This window comes from Macaca fascicularis, chromosome 2 (genome assembly GCF_037993035.2).
Source record: "Macaca fascicularis isolate 582-1 chromosome 2, T2T-MFA8v1.1".
NCBI classification, from domain to species: domain Eukaryota; kingdom Metazoa; phylum Chordata; class Mammalia; order Primates; family Cercopithecidae; genus Macaca; species Macaca fascicularis.
The window spans coordinates 21,388,107-21,405,008 of NC_088376.1; the positions used below are offsets into that span (position 1 = coordinate 21,388,107).

At 38.6% G+C, this 16,902-nt stretch overlaps 1 long non-coding RNA gene across 1 annotated transcript; it reads right to left on the bottom strand.

The window, feature by feature from the left end:
- Nucleotides 1–2,309: 2,309 nt before the first annotated feature.
- Nucleotides 2,310–6,658, bottom strand: LOC135969489 (uncharacterized). The gene is made up of 3 exons (XR_010584750.2): nt 6,545–6,658; nt 5,178–5,254; nt 2,310–2,455 (listed from the first exon to the last, which is right to left on the bottom strand). It is a non-coding gene; the product is annotated as an uncharacterized lncRNA (long non-coding RNA).
- Between the last annotated feature and the right edge of the window lie 10,244 nt (nt 6,659–16,902).

Sequence of the window (16,902 nt, forward strand, 5' to 3'; positions counted from 1 at the left end):
CACAGGAGGTATGATAATATTACTGAACTTATGGATATTGAATTGTTTATTAGGAATAAAATATTCATTATATAGGTTTTCTGTGGCCCTAGGTAACACTGTAGCCTCCAGGGTAAATTGAATAGGAAAATTTAGGGTTGGTTTTCCGCTTATTTGTTTTGCTCGTAGTTTTCATTCATCTGCTATGTATTCTCCTCTGGCTTTGCTTGTGTATGTATATGTATAAAACCATGATTTTTTTTTTATAGTTCCTAGTGGAAGGCTTTTATTCAGTTCTGTATTCCTGTGCATTTCTAGCAAGTCATTATCCGTTCCATTTATGTGGAATTCCTAAGCTACCTTTGTCGGGTCTGCAGGGATTAATAGAGCACACCAGCTTTTTATCTTTAATTAACTTTTTGGATTTTAGGCTTCCTGATACTTTAAGTGTGTTGAGCATACTCTCACAAATAGAATTTGAGTCATATTTCTCTCTCTTTGCCTAATTTCTCCAAAATTTGTTATGTATTTGTGAGTATTCTTAATTCATGGCAGTGTATTTGTTTGCATATAGTCAAGCAGCGTCGCCAGGGCTGCTCAGGAAGAGAGAACCCGGAAGCCTGGCATGCTGGCAAAAGGGTAAGAATTTCTTACCGATCAGTCTCTGGCCTCTTTCTTTCTGTGCAAACTGGTTAAATATAAAGTAAAAGCCAGTGTTTATCTGCTGTGTAAAGTTTTAATTAATTGGTTTATTAATAATAAGAGCTTAAATCAAATATTTTGTCAGAAAAGTAGAAAGTGTAATGCTTTTCACTTCATGTAACTTTAGCAATCTTTTGGAAATAAAGATGGTTTTAAAGATTATTGGTAAAATACAATTGTCTTCAAAATGTTAACATGTGGTCTAAATTGTGTTCAAATATTAGGTTTGCTAAATGCTTTAAGGTCATAAACTGCTGCTTTGGCTTTTGAAAATGGTTTAACTTACCTGCTTACCAGCTAGGTAAGGCCTGGACATGTGGAGTTGTCCACACCCTTGCTATGCTGTAAACAGTCAGACCTTATCAGAACATAACTTAGCATGTTTTACATTAAAGTTAAAATTGCTGAGTCACCACTGTAACATGCAATTAAGACTACTGGAAACAGTTTTACATGTTAGATGTGTAAAAAGAGTAGAATGTTTTTGTTTTTTTAAGGTTATAAAAGGTTTTTCTTCTTTAAAATTTCTGAATCATCATTTTGGCAAAATAAAAAATTTATGGTAATCTGGAATTCCAAAATCAAACTTCAGTTACAAAATTGTCTTTCCTAATGCCTGGCTTTCTGGATGGATTATAGGGCCTCTGAAAACATCCAGAAGAGAGGTAAACAGGATTATTTGATGTGTTTAGGTACATGGGATTGCCAAAATGATGTTCAATCTTCTTTAGGTTATATTTTTGTGAATAATACTAATATATATTCCAAAACTGTATGGGATTTTTAAAATTCTAATGTCTAAGTATATGCCACCGATCACAATTATAGTTATTGTTAAGTTATTGTAAACCACAGAAATAACCACATTTCCTTGTATAAAGCTACTAACCCAAGTAAAACAAAAAGATTAATTAAATATCAAGAAAATACTTTCATGTTAAACCAGCAAATACTGAAATTGTTTAAAATAGTTTATAACCAATGCTTGATCCCATATTCCTGGGAAAACAATTAAAGCTTCACATTTGGTCACCTGGTTGGCCATTTAAATATTTAAACATTTTATAAAGGGATTTCATTCAATTATTTCCAGTGCATGTTTTCTGGTTGTATAAAAGCTTTCCCATGGGGGAAAAGGGAGCTGATGTTATTACAGTAGATTATTATGATACATTGTATTTCACCAGGTAAAGAAAGCTTTTTATGGTTTGAATCTTCTGGAAACATCAGAGAAAGGCTGTCCTTGTCATCTACACTACAACGAAACTTTGGGACCTTGAACTTTGGGTTCGTGGTCTCACAACTGAGAAGGGTCCCTCCATGCTCTTGGAGCTGTGCACCCATTGGAACTCTTAAGGTAGAACTAACCAGGGAAATTTCTCCCAAGAAGAGGATGGCATCCTTGATGTGAACAGCTTTTCCCAAGTTCACACATTAAGACTTCTACTATCATGAACCTCTTATCTTTGAATATTTTTTCTTGCTTACGCCTCTATGAACAATAGAAGTGGAAAACGGGTATGTTATGTGCACTTATGGGGTATATTTTTATTTGTGAAGAAGTGTGGAGCCAGCCTTATACATGGATAAACTTATACTTTGATAGATAAATGACGAAGGCCTAGTGTAGGTAAGAAACTTTAATGGTACATGCATTGCCTCATAATCAGTCAAAAACAATACATTGGTTCACTCCTCTTAATCAGTATTATGGGTTAAAGAGAGCATTACCAGCAGGCCTTCATTCTTCTAAAAGGGCGTCATTTGTTAGGTCCTTTTTTCATGGTTTAAAGTAAAAGAAACAATGATTAGAAATGTATCCCTCATGACAGGTTCTATAGCAAATTCTACTGTAAAGGCTACAGTTACACAATAGACTCTAAATTCTCTTGTGAAAGTTATAATAGAATTGGCTAAACAAAGAAGGATCTGTGTAGCTGCTGGCACTTGTGGCCTATGGAGAAAGACATCAGATGTAGATTATAGAAATTCAGTTTGATGAAGGGGATTGATGAAGAAATTGTTTAGTCAAGTGAGTAAACTCTTTATCTAACTCATTCTTTGATCTATTTGATTTTAGGAGGTTTGGTTTATGGGGACCTTGGATAAGGAACATACTCCAAACTCTTAATAATAGTCATAATAATAGTCATAATAATAGTTTCCCTGGTATGCTGTATTCTCTCAAAGGTTTTAAATGCTTGCATGCAGCCATCTCTAGAATGGTTTCTCTTCAACTGGAATAACAGGAGCTGAAAGAAATGTGCAACCATGAGAACACCACAGCCTATAAATGATGTGCTGAGACCAGAAACCCAAAATGATGGTAACTGAGAGTGGTGCTAAGGCCCTAAGTTTTGGTTACCCTCTCACCCAAGTGAGAGCCTGACTAAAACGGGAGAACTTTTGAAAACAAAATTATGGGAGGCCATTGTTTTGAACTGAGCTCATGAACTAGGCCCCAAGAAACTAAACCAAAATGGAGTTGCTCATGCTAAGACTTTAAGGAAACACGTAGATTCCAGAACTACCAGGTTTTGTTTTTTTCTCCTGCAAATCTCTATTACAAACATTTCTGACAGCATGGGTATTGACCCCCTGAAGTTCCCATTCAATTTTGTTAATCAAATTCATTTTCTTGGCTGGACATGTTGGCTCACACCTCTAATCCCAGCACTTTGGGAGGTGGGTGGATCACGAGGTCAGGAGTTCAAGACCAGCCTAGGCAAGATGGTGAAACCCTGTCTCTACTAACAATACAAAATAGCTGGGCGTGGTGGTGGGTTCCTGTAATCCCAGCTACTCAGGAGGCTGAGGCAGAGAATTGCTTGAACCTGGCAGGTGGAGGTTGCAGTGAGCCAAGATTGTGCCAGTGCACTCCAGCCTGGGCGACAGAGCAAGACTCTATCTCAAAAAAATAAAAGATAAAAAATCATTTCCTCTTGCCTAGAGACTATCAAGCTTTAGAGGTTCTATCATGCAACAAAAGTTCCAGCCAATTCCAGGTGAAGACATCACCCCTGGCTGTGAAGAAGCCACTCTGCCTCCACTAGACACAACAGGGCAAGAATTCCGTGATCCCAATAGGTAGGGACTATGCCCCAAGCAAGCATGAAACAGTTACAAGAGAAAACCATCAGTCCCTCTGCCTCTCATAAAGATTTATGGGGATCACATCTCTCACAGGGGAGATGAGGCAGGAAAATAGGGTCTAGAGGCAGGGGAACATAAGGCCAATTCACACTTCAGCTATAACAGCAAATATCCTCTCCATAGGGCATATGCCATAAATGACTTTGTAACTTTACTCCATCCTCTCCATTTATATAGGGCATACTCGAAGTAACCAATGGAATCCTCTAGGGGTATTTAAACTCCCCAAAATTCTGTAACAGGGCCTTTGAGTTCCTATGGTTGGGCCGTTCCCACACTGTGGAGTGTACTTTCATTTTCAGTAATCCCTTCATCCCTTCCTTGTTTTGTTTGTGCATTTTGTCCAATTCTTTGTTCAAGATGCCAAGAACCTGGACACTCTCCACTTTTAACAAAATGATATTATACACACTTGTAAACTGCTTTTAAAAATGAACTTATAATATCATTTCTTTATGCCAATGCCTGTCAGTCATTAACATTCAATGGCTACCTGGTGTTTCTTTGAATGAATGGAGTGAGCATAACTTAGTTTCTGTGTCTCTTCTGGTTGGACATTTAGATATTTACTAGTTTTTGTTGTCATAAACAATGTTAATCTAAAAACCTTGTGGTGAAATCTTTGCATGTATTGTTAATTGGTTCTTTAAGGCAAACTCTGAGAAGTAGAGATGCTGGATCAAAGGTAATGCATTTTAAAAATAGTGTTGTTCTATGTATTGACAAATTGCTTTCTGGGAAGGTTATGTCAACTTATATTCCCAAGAGCAGAGAAATTGGCTCTGTTTTTAGATAATTCCAGTGAAATAATTTCCATAATTATTCACTGCAGGCAGAATTTAATATCTATCTCCTATAAAACTTTATCTATTAATTTAGCTGTTAATATTCTGCAAGTAAACTAACATTTCAGCTAGGATACAGTCATTGAGGCTTTGATCTGCTAAGGACATTGCAGAGTCATCGCATTCAGAACTTGACAGTAAATCATAATAGTGGCAATTAGACTCAAATTTGAGTGACTTTAGCTAAATGCTTTAATCTCCATTATTTTTAGTCACCTCATAAATGGATGTAATTAAAGAATCTATACTATAGAGTTGTGTGAAGGTCAAATAAGATAATTCATGTAAAGTGTACAGCACATGGCCTGGCACAAGAGGAAGTGCATAAAAGCATTAGTTATTATATTGTCTAAGGAAAAAATTATTGGAAAAATTGAGCTAATCTAGACATAGAACAATTCTAAGTATCTACATAGATTAGACATTCAAAAATATTGGCCGAACTAAATTGAATTTTTGGGGGACATATCAAGTCAATAAATCTTTCTAATGCCTTACTGAATGCACGACCTAATTCCACAGAAAAGGAACAGGAAGATGATGAGTTGTGGTCTTGTCTTCAAATAGTACACAATCTAGTGAGGGAGATAGAACAAATACCAAGATAATTAGAAGCACTAAAAAAGATTAAAGGAGGAAGAAATCCCTTCCATCTCTGAAGATGAGGGAAGATTTCATGAAACTCTAAGTGCCTTTTAAACAAATGTGTGGGGAGAGTATTCCAGGAGAAGAATGTACCCAGTGGGTTGAGAAACCATGGGCTGTGTGCAGAGTTACCCAGTTGACTAGAGTTAAAGAATCCCTAGTGATAGTGAAAGATAGGTCAGGTCAGATATAGGGGGTGGAATGGTAGAGGTTGTGAGTGCCTCCAGGATGGAGGGGGAAAGAGAAACTAGTTGGGAGGCTATGGGAGTAGTTGAGATGTGACATGATAAAGGCCTGAATGGGGAGGTGTGAATGCTGAGATAGAGTTCACAGGATTAGGGCACCATTAGGGGAGCATTCCAAAACCCTGGGGCCCCAGTTTGCTCTTGTTGCCATCTTAACATCCAGCTGCCTCAGCCAATTTGCATAAATCTCTTGGAGTCTACATCTTCTTTCCCCTTTTCTCCCTTCCTCTCTTCCTTCCTTCTTTTTCTTTCCTTTTTTCTCTCAGCTGAGTCAGATGTCAAAGTAAGGGCAATAAAGGTGATTCAAAGTACCCTTCAAACATGGTGTAAATCTTACGCTACTTAATTAAAATAATACTGAGGCTGATGTAATGAGAGGACAAGAGTAAGGTAATTTCTCTGTTGCCTTTTGTTATTTTTGGTTTTAATTAGATATTTTTTAAAACACTTTTCATTTTGGAATAATTTTTGATTCACAGAAATGTTGCAAAGATAGGATGAAGAATGGCCATATACCCCACACCCAGTTTCACTATGGCTAACATCTTAATTTACCGTGATATATTTGCCAAAACTAAGATATCAGCATTACATATTACTATTATCTGAACTGCTAACTTTCTTTAGATTTCACTAGTTTTTCTATTAACTCCCTTTTTTTGTTGTTGTTGTTCCAGGCTCCAATTCAAAGTACCATACTGCATTTAGCTGTCATGTGTCTCCCCAGTCTCCACTGGTCTGTGACAGTTTCTGAGGCTTCCCTTGTTTTTCTTTACCTTTACAGTCTTGAGGAGCGTTGGCCAGGTGTCTTGTAGAATGACCCCAGTCAGGATTAGTCTGATGTTTTTCTCATGATTAGACTGGGGTTATGGGTTTTTGGAAAGAAGACCACAGAGGTAAAGTTCCTTTCTGGCCAAATCCTATTGGTAGGTACATGATATCTATTATAGTTCAGAAAGTTAAGTTTATACTCACCTACTGTGTGACTCAATGTACTATGACCCTGTTCAATGTCATGAATTCACTGGTTTTTTTCTCTTCATTTTTTGGGGGGGAGAATGGTGGATCTATAGGAAAAATGCAGTGAGCTTCTCGGGTACTGGGACTGAAAAGGTAAGAGTTTAAGGTTTATGAGTATTAGATGTGGTGGTAGACACTGTTGGCCTCTCCCCCAGATTTCATTCTCCCACTGGTGCACCCTTCTGTGGCTGTTGCAAGTGCTGCAGCTGATAGATTTACCTGTGACTTTCTCTGGGAAATTGCCCTTGGCTGAGTGAACCACCTCACTCAGAGATGCTTGAGAAGTTAATACCCACTATTCCAAGCCCTGGAACTTGGTCAATGATGGACTCTTTGGGGGTATAAAAGCCCAGGTCCCTTGCCTTAGAGATGCAATATATGGTCTTGTTTAGAGCCCACCCCTGCTTGGGGATGGGGGGTCAGGCCACTGCTTGACACTACCTGAGACCCTTGTTCAAGTCTGTCCCTTTTCCTAATTTGGTTCTTTGACTCTGTTAACATTTTTCTCTTAAGAATATTCCCTCAACTAATCATTTGCAGCTGAACAAATCTATCAGATTTTGCTTAGAGAAACTGGCCTAAGATAGACACATACTCTTAAAAATGCGTGAGCCTTTGAGAGTGCTCTGTCTAGCCCAACACTCCACAGCCTGGGAAGAATTTAATTAAATTTTATATAATGCTTAGTCATTAAAGGTTACTTAATCCTGGTTGTTTTCCTATAGTAGGAATTATAATGCTGAAAACATTACTCAAGGATTCTGAAAAGAATTAATATTAGTAGGATGCTTATTATTATTTGGATAGTCTATGAAACAATCACTCTTAGTCTATCAAACTGTTAACTGCTGTGACACTGTGAGGAGAACAAAACTGCTTCCCTAAATAGTTGCCTTTTTGTACAATCATGAGTGGCCTGATTACTAAGTGTGGTGCTATGGTTACACCAGCTGCCCTGGGTGTATCAGAGGTTGAATTATTCTTTTGGCCACTTATAGGGAGCCTATGGTTAAAAAAGTTATAGCTCCTGGAAACCAAGCAGCTTCAGGTCCCCAAAGTCTGTGTCTTTGCAGCCTTGGGCTTATCTAGGAAATTGTAACCTAACATCCCTTAGTAAAATAGTTTGAAGCCGGGTAGAATTAGATAATAGACCCACATTAGGTTGCTTCAAGTCAGGATTATAAACATATGTTCTAAATACATACCAATAAAGTCAAAATATGAGGAAAGGGGTGAAATCAGAGATGACTAAGATTTCAAGCTTAGGTCATTATGATTATTTTTCTTTATGAAAGACAAGCTGGAGTTTAAAAAGTTTGGTGATTTTTAAATCCTAAAGAACAGTATAGTTTCAGGGAAAAAAATCTGGAAATAGTTATTGTATTAGTCCGAATTCTCTAGAGGACAGAACTAATAGGATAGATGTATATATAAAAGGGAGTTAAGGAGTATTGACTTACATGATCACAAGGTGAGGTCCCACAATAGGCTGTCTACAAGTCGAGGGGCAAGGAAGCCCGTCCGAGTTCCAAAGCTGAAGAACTTGGAGTCTGATGTTCCAGAGCAGGAAGCAACCAGCAAGGGAGAAAGATGTAGGCTGGGTGGCTAAGCCAGTCTAATCTTTTCATGTTCTTCTGCCTGCTTTTTATTCTGGCTGCCGATTAGATTGTGCCCACCCAGATGGAGGGTAGATCTGTTTCTCCTGCTCCACTGACACAGATATTAATCCTCTTTGACAACACCCTCATAGACACACCCAGAAACATCCTTCAATCCAATCAAGTTGACACTCAATATTAACTATCCCAGTTATTTACTAGGCAAAATAATTCATTGTTTCAAAGACTAACCAGATAAAGGTAGAAAGGCTTATTCTGTCTGATTGCATTGTTGGAGAATGCAGCCAAAATTAAGAAAGGCAAAGAAATGATTACTACAAGAAAGAGGATAGGGGTGCCATGTGAAGAATTGAAATTTGATAGGGTGTTGTTGGGTTAGGGAAGAAACACACATAGGTAGATATTAGTTACAGGTGATACTGTAGTTCTTGGATTATTAGGTGGTGAGTTCATAGATTATGTAAAAAATAATACCTAAATTTAATATGTAAGCCTTGGATTGAGTTTAAACTAATTCTTCTCAACTAAAAGAGAGAGAGAGAGAGAGAGAGACAGAGAGAGAGAGACAGAGAGAAAGAGAGAGAAAGAGAGACAGAGACAGAGAGGCAGAATATGAATACAGCAATTGTGTCTCAAAGGTATTGAAGTTTATATATATTTATTAATTTACTTGGTGTTGTTTTACTTAAGACATGAAAGGTAGCACAGATGTATAGAGAGCAGTAACAAAATAAAAAGGGTAGTTAAAAATATGTATTTCAAGGTATTCATTAATTTATATGGTCCTTTTAATTTCCACATATAGTCACTTTGAAAACTAGTGATACACAAAAAGTTGAGACATGACTGTTTCAAACTTTTCAACTCTGCTGCTTCCTGATTGTTTCTTGAACACCTTTCCTAAACTCTCTCTGATTTAGTTGCTTCATTTGAAAATGGAGACTAGAATCCCTACCTTTCAAGGTGGTGGTAAGAAACTAAGGTAATACTTGCACAGTTCCTGGGGTACAGCATGGGCTGGGCAAATAGTAGGAGTTGTTTTTAGCATGTTATTGCAACAGAATGTCCAGCCTAACATTCCTGATGCCCCAGAATTGGAAACTTAACCAAAGACTGAGGATTAAAAGGTATGAAATAAAATGGGATGGGATACTAGCCTCATAATCCAAAAGAAGCTGAAAAGAATTGGAGGCCTCATCCTCCTTCTAGGGCTTTCTAAGTGTGGGCAGCCAGGCTGGTTTTGCTAATCTCTTGCATTCCCCAGGATCCCTTCCCTGGTCAAGGACATTCAATCTATCACTGATTCAACAAATATCTATTGTCTGTCTATTCTGTGACAGGTACTGTATTAGGTTCCTAGGATCCAGCAGTGAATAAATAAGACACAGACATAATCAAAAGACTAGGATATGGGCAAAAGAACCTTTAGACTTTAGGCAGATCTTTAGCTTAGTAGGATGGGCCATGGTTTTTCTCTGTGAGATAGGGGAGGGATACTTCCCTCTCTCCTCAGTAGAGAAAAGGTGGCGGCGGCGGCGGGGGGGGGGCATCAAGAGAGTAGTCCATAAAGATAGGGGTGCTAGCAAAAGGGGAAGTGGATTAGATGTCTGATTAAGCTGAATACACTCAGCTGTCCTAGATATAAGCTTATAGTAACTGAAAGTAACCATATAATTATGTAATATTCCTGGAGTATTGTTACAGGATAGTAAAGTGATTGGGAAAAAAAAGCATACAAAATACAATATTCCATGGTTTAGTAAACCCATTATATCATTGTCAACATCATCATTGTTGTCATTGTTATTATTGTTATAATCTTCATCATTACCCAGACCATTAATTTAGGGGAGGGGCACCTCTTACCAAAAGGAAGGTAATAAGAGGTTTAGGGAAGCCGAAGAAAAACTCTTGTTTGGGAAATACGAGTTTTGCAGTTGCGCATGAAGATCGTTCCTGGCTCAGCCTGCCTTCTAGTATTTAGCTCCCTTAGGAGAGTTCTCAGGTCACTGCAGCAATACACAGGGAGAATCGGTTCATATTTCAGGCCAGTTTGAAAACATAGCTGCAAGGATTTAGTGAAGGGATTAATGCCTTCCACAGAGCTGGTGTGAATTCTCTTCTCTGGCAAGAACACAGATGGGTAAACAAGTATAAATTCCATTTTTTTCATGAAGAGGGGATTAGGAATCTGCACGAAATAACTTTCTCTCAAAACAACATATGCTTGGGTCTTGTCCTTGTTTCTCGAAGGGAATCTTGAGCCATTGGGAAATGAGGCTGTTGGAACACAATGATCAGAATTTGGCCAGCATTCAGAAGCTGCCTCCTCAGCAGCCTGGCTGGGTCCAGGTGGGCTCTCTTATTGGGTTGCTCAGAAATGGCATCCTCTAAAGACTCAGAGATGGATGCAAGACATAAACACTTTAGCATGAGGTATCCTGGAGTCCTTTTAGAATTATGGAAGCTGCCTTCTTGCCGAGGAAAATTGGGTTCAGATACCACATCTGGCTTTTCTGGATTCCTACCTGTCATCTTAAGCAAGAAAGAAAATCTTGCCATGGCTCAAGCTTTGCCATGCTCACTTGGAGAGTTTTGATTGGTGTCTGGGATTATACATAAAGTTAAAAGTTAAAGACAATTTGGATGGCCTCCCAAAATAACAATAAATGAGGGAAAGAAGTCAGAGAATCCCAAAATAAATTCCTTTGTTATTTGCTCATATAAAAGGAGCATGAGCTCTGTAGTCAACATCATTTCTCTTAGGCACTTGTCTTTGTGACTCTGCAACTAAACGTCCCAACTTATATCCATCCTTATTGAATACATCTTTTTTTACCCTTATATTTTTTTTACCCATCTATTTTTACCCTTGCTCGTTCCTCAAGTTTCGATTGGAATGTGTGTATTAAGTGGTAGGATTGGTGTACACAAATATACACAGAAACAAATACACATTTAATTATATATACTCTCACCCCAGCCAGTGTTTAAAAAAAAGCATAAAATAATTTTCTGGAATCTTACTGCTCAAATCAACCCCCCAGAAGGATGATACCATCAATTTTGTATGGAAGCCACATAGTGAGTGAAGACCAGCTTCCTGAGCAATTAAAAATAAATAAAATATCAAAATGTAAAGCCACTATACCAGCATTTCTTAAACTTTTTTGTCTCAGAACCCCTTTACACTTTTAAAAATTATTGAGAACCCTCAAGGGCTCATATTGATGTGTGATATAGCTCTCTATAGCTATAATATTAGAAATAAAAGCAAAAATTTTAAAAGATTTATTAGTATATTTAAAATAATAAACTCATATCTTAATATAAATATTTTTATTAAAAACACTTTTATTTTCAAAAACCAAGAAAATATACTGAGAAGAGTGGCATTGTTTTACATTTTGTAAACCTCTTTAACCTCTAGCTTACTGGAAGACATCTGGAATCAAACATCTGCTTTTGCATTCAATCTGTTGGAATATATTGGTTTGGTTGAAATATATGAAACAATCAGGCACACAGATACTTCAACTGGCAAAGACAGGGACGTTGTGGAATCCCTAAAACCATTTTGGTAACCCTCAAGGATTTTTAGACTCTACTTTGAGAACTGCTGCTCGGTCTAACACCCAGGACTGTGAAAGATTCTGAGTAGAATGCAGAGGACTCACCTCTTCAAAACAAACATGTGCCCACCGGGCCCCTTCGTGCAGCAGGCTGCACACAGAAGGGAATTCTAAGGAAGTACAGAAAGCAGTCTCAGGCTCACATTTGTAATCCCAGCACTTAAGAGACTGAGGCATGAGGATTGCTTAAGGTCAGGAGTTCAAGACTAGCCTGAGCAATATAGCAAGACTGTCTCTATAAATATAAAAAATTAAAAAATAATTAGCTGGGTATGATGGTGCATACCTGTAGTCCCAGCCACTGCAGAGGCTTAGTTCGGAGGGTCATTTCAGCTCAGGCACCCTGAGCAACATCCTGGGTAACAGAATACATGAGGTGCTTAAAAATAGTGCTGGGAGGCACACAATAAATGGCTGAAATTTGTATTTTTAAATTCAATGATAATAAGGTTAATACTTATGAAGTGAAACAATAACAACTATCCTTTAATAATATGCAGGGTCTGGTCTGTGGACTTTATACGTATTATTAACAAATGTAGTCTTTGCAAAAACTGTAAAATAGAGCATTAGTTTCTTAGGGCTGTCCTTAACAATGTACCGCAAATACAGTGGCTTAAAACAATAGAAATTTCTTACAGTTTTGGAGGCCACAAGTCTAAAATCAAGATGTTGGCAGGGGCATGCTTTCTCTGAGGCTTCTAGAGGAGACTCTGTTCTACATCTCTCTCTTACCTTGGTGTTGCTGAGTGTCTTTGGTATTCCTTGGCTTGTAGATGGATGACTCCAACCTTTCCCTCCATTGACAAATGGCGTTCTCCCTGTGTTTCTCTTTTTCTTACAAGCACACCAATCATGTTGAATGATGTCATCTACTCTAATAATATCTGCAATGACCATGTTTCTAAATAGGGTCACATTCTTAGGTTCTGGGAAGGATCTGAATTTTGAGAGGACACTATCCAATTCAATAGAGGTAGATATTATTTTATCCTCATTTTATAGATGAATAAGCCATGCACAGAGAGGTTAAGTAATCTGCTCAAGATTACACAACTAGTAAGTGACAGAGCTGGGGTTTAAGTCGAGGCAACCAAACTCCTGAATCCATGTTCTTAGTCAATGTGTCATATGTAAGGAAAACAATTAAATACATAAACTATGATATGTTATAAGATTTCACCTATTTTTAAGAGCAAATATTTCCTTCAGATGAAATATGATAGAGAAGTCTATGTGGTAAATCTGAAAAATATAGAGTTCTTTAGTTGAATTTGTTGCAGAAAGGCCCTAAAAATATCCAGAATGCTGAGGAGCATGCCTTAAAAACCACTCTATTAGTTACTTCTTGTTGCTGTAACAAATTACAACAAACATAGTTACTTAAAACAAGACAAATTTATTATCTTGCTGCTCTGGAGGTCAGAGGTCCAAAATAGGTTCCACTGGTGTCAGCAGGCTCTAGAAAGAATCTGTTCCCATGACTTTTCTGAGGTCTACAGGCTATCTGTATCCCTTGGCCTGTGGCCTCTTCCTCCATCTTCAAAGCTAGCACTATAGCCTCTTCAGATCTCTCTTTGACTCTGAATCTTCACCCTCCCTCTTCTGTCTCTTAAAGACTCTTGTGATTACATTGGGCTCACTTGGAGAAAAGGAATATCTCATGTCAATTTAATCACATCTGTAGAATCCCCTTTGCCAAGGTAGGCAACATGTTCACAGGTTTTAGGGATTAGGACAGGTGCCTCTTTGGGGCCATTTTTCTGTCCACCGTAACCATTGGCCAGATGAGAAGAGGAGAGGGCAATCAGGAGGTGTGGAGTGTTGACAGGACCTCACTGGTCAGAGGAGAGTCTGAGGTAGATCTTACAGATGGGAAGGCTTTCCATGATGTGGAGAGGATTCCCGGAAGGCTAAACAGAATGAGAAAACGCATAGCAGTTAAAGTGAGCCTGGCATGAGCACGCTGGGTGGCAGGGAGATGGGTCTAAATTGAAGAAAAGAGGTGTGAGTTGGAAAATTATGGAAACTCTGCAAAAGTTGGGTTCAATTCTTCTTCAACCATGAAATGTGGGGGGTAGTGCCTTCTTTTTAACAAGCAACATTTCAGTAAAATTTGTGGATGATCTGTGCTGGAAATTAGGAATGGATTAGCTCAGCTAAAATTCTATCACACAGCTTTTGTTTTCTTTTTTTTTTTTCTTTTTTCTGACTGGCATCTTTCTGTCTGTCTTTCCTGATTCCTTTAACCTTTTTTTGCTTTTGTTCTTTCAAACTGAGTTTTAGCTTTGTAGCAGACACCATCAGTATCCCCAATGCACCCTTTCGTCCACCCTGCATCTGTTTACCTTCAAAATGCCTCCAATTTTTTTTTCTAACATCTTTCTCTGGCCCCAAAGATTGCTTTGCGTACCTGCCAGGTGGTCAAAAATTTTGAAGGATTCACCACTCCTCCACTTCACAGCACCTCTCTCCCAATGACTGAGGGGAGTTGACATATAAATTCTACTTCTGTTTTACCCCTTCATTGCGATAACAGTGTCCTACGCTGGCTCCCTGAGTTACTCATTTACTCCTGCTCCAGTTGCCCACAGTAGTAACTTGACTGATATTGAACCCTCTGCTGGCTCCTTCCCTTCCTTGTCTCACTTCCCTAGTCTCCTACAGGTGTTCATTGCAATTGACTCCCAGGTGAACTAGTTGCCCTGTGGATCCATATCACAGGGGGCATGAATTATGTCTTTGGGGAGACATACAAAACAGGCTTTCATCAACCCCCAATTCAACCCCTCTAAAGGGTTAAAAGAAGTCAAGGGAGAAAGTGTTCACTAGGAAAATGTAAGAGAAGAGTTATGTGTAAACAGGAAGGGGTAAAAAATGTGCTAGAAGGGACTATTGCATGTAAAATGGTTCTAATTAGTAATATCCTGGAAAATAAATCTTGGTCCATTGTCAGGGGCAGAGTATAGCATAGGAAATACAGTCTGTAGAATCACTGGGAAGAAAGATCCAGCCAAGAGGACTGGGTCCCTGTAGTAGACATGTTTGCAGTTCTTAACCAGCCCCAGTAACCTTGCAGTCTGAGTGTTAGCAAGAGGGTCAGTTGAGACCTGACTTGCCCATGATTCAGATAGTCCAACCCTATTATGGAAGGACTTGGTGCCAGAAAGTCCAGTTTCCTGTGAAACTGATCACCTAGGGAACACCTTGAGGAAGATCCAACATGAGTGCCCCCCTCTCAGATACTGGAAATGCCTTTTTTTTTTTTTTTTTTTTCCTCACAGGGATTTTGGGAAGTATTGCCCTGGCAAATACACAATTGACAATTTCCTCAACCCCTGGAAGAATCCCCTGAACTAAGGCTTATTCCACACACCTCTCCTTTTATTGGTTAAAGATCAAGCGATTTATTATCAAGCTGTGTATTGCTGTTTGAACAGAAACTCAAAATTACCTTTTGAATTTGTTGATGTCAGTTTTAGATAAATATTCAGGGTCTGGAAAAGAATGCTGACTTCTTTGCTATACATTGGTTATAATTCTTATTTCTGTTATCCTTTGCTTTTAGTAAGACTGGATTAAATTGAATGTTTAAACGAATTAGAGGAAATTTGAGACCTTTTGACAAACTCCTTTTACATATACTGAACTTTAAGAGGTGATGTAAGAGAAAAGATTGGAAAGATTCTGAGAAAAGTGTTGGTGGGTGCTGGGAAGTAGGAATGAATACTCCTGATGAGCAGGCTGAGGCCTCTCTAGAGGGCTTTGCTCTTCACTCTGATGAATGTAAGCTAATAGTGATCAACTGAATATTTTTGAACATGGGACTGATGCAGTCACTATGATGAATAAAGGCCCTCTAAATATTTTATTTTCTTCCATGATTTCTTTGTCATTCAGACAGATCATACAGGATAGATTAGGTTAAACCATATGAGACTAAGTTTGACCATTTTTGTACGCTAACCAGTCAAATATCGCAATTTCATGTGATTTCACCTAATGTCTTCTAAACGAAGTAACTAGAACTGGCTCAGATCTTCTAGTTGTGAAATGGACTCTAGAATATTTTCTTCTTCCTGTCCATTGGCAGCTGCAGAAGCCTGTCAGTTGGAAGATGGGCAACACCCAGGGTGGGAGCCCCCCGGGACTATGAATATTATCACATCCATGCCTCCTGCCTGATGGAGTCAGTTTTCAGGCCAACATTAGAGGACCCCTGCTGGGCTGGCGCCTGTTCCAAAGTCAGCTTCTCAGTGGGAGGAAGTGCCAGCATGTGGAGCTATCTTTTTCTAACTTCCAAGAAAGAGGAAAGGCAGCTGGCATCTTCAAAAGACTGTTGCTATTCTGTGGAGTCACCTAGAGTCGTCACAAGCTTTTCCCTGGCAATCACACAACCAGATGGCCTATGTATGGTGAGCCCCTGTGAGAAAGGAAATAGACTGATCTGTCAAATACTTTATGGAAGTGTGAGAAAAGGAGGAGAGAGGAGGATAGATGGAAAGAGGGAAAGGGGAGAAGAGAAAGCATGGCGGGGGAGTGCTCAGTATTGAGAAATAATTGAAATTGAAGCTTAGAAACACAAAACTACTTTTCTAGACGTGTGCCTCCATGCAAATCTTCCATGGGGAAATTGAGGGTTGCAAAATGTCCAAATCCCAAACAAGAAATATAATATGTTAAAAAATTTACTTTTTTTTTGTTCTGTGGATTTATTGTTATTTTAAAAAATCCTAAAAATGTCTAAAATGTGTCACCTGGATTGAAAAAAATAAAATAGTATTTAATCAATGATTGAGCAATATGTAGAAAGATCATCCCACTTCTAAACTAGTTTTCTCTCCCTAGCTAGCTGTATAGCTTTGTGCCCCTCTCCCATTTTCTTCCTTTCTGGCCTCAGTTATTTTAATCAGCTACATGACCTAGTCATGTAGGCTAATTGTTGAAGGCAGTAGGGTCTGAGAAAAAGCTGGATGGGCAGAACTTTGACCTCTTACCCCATCTCACTTGGATCATGTCAGTGCCAGAAACTTTGACTCCTTTAAAAAAAAATTGTCTATCT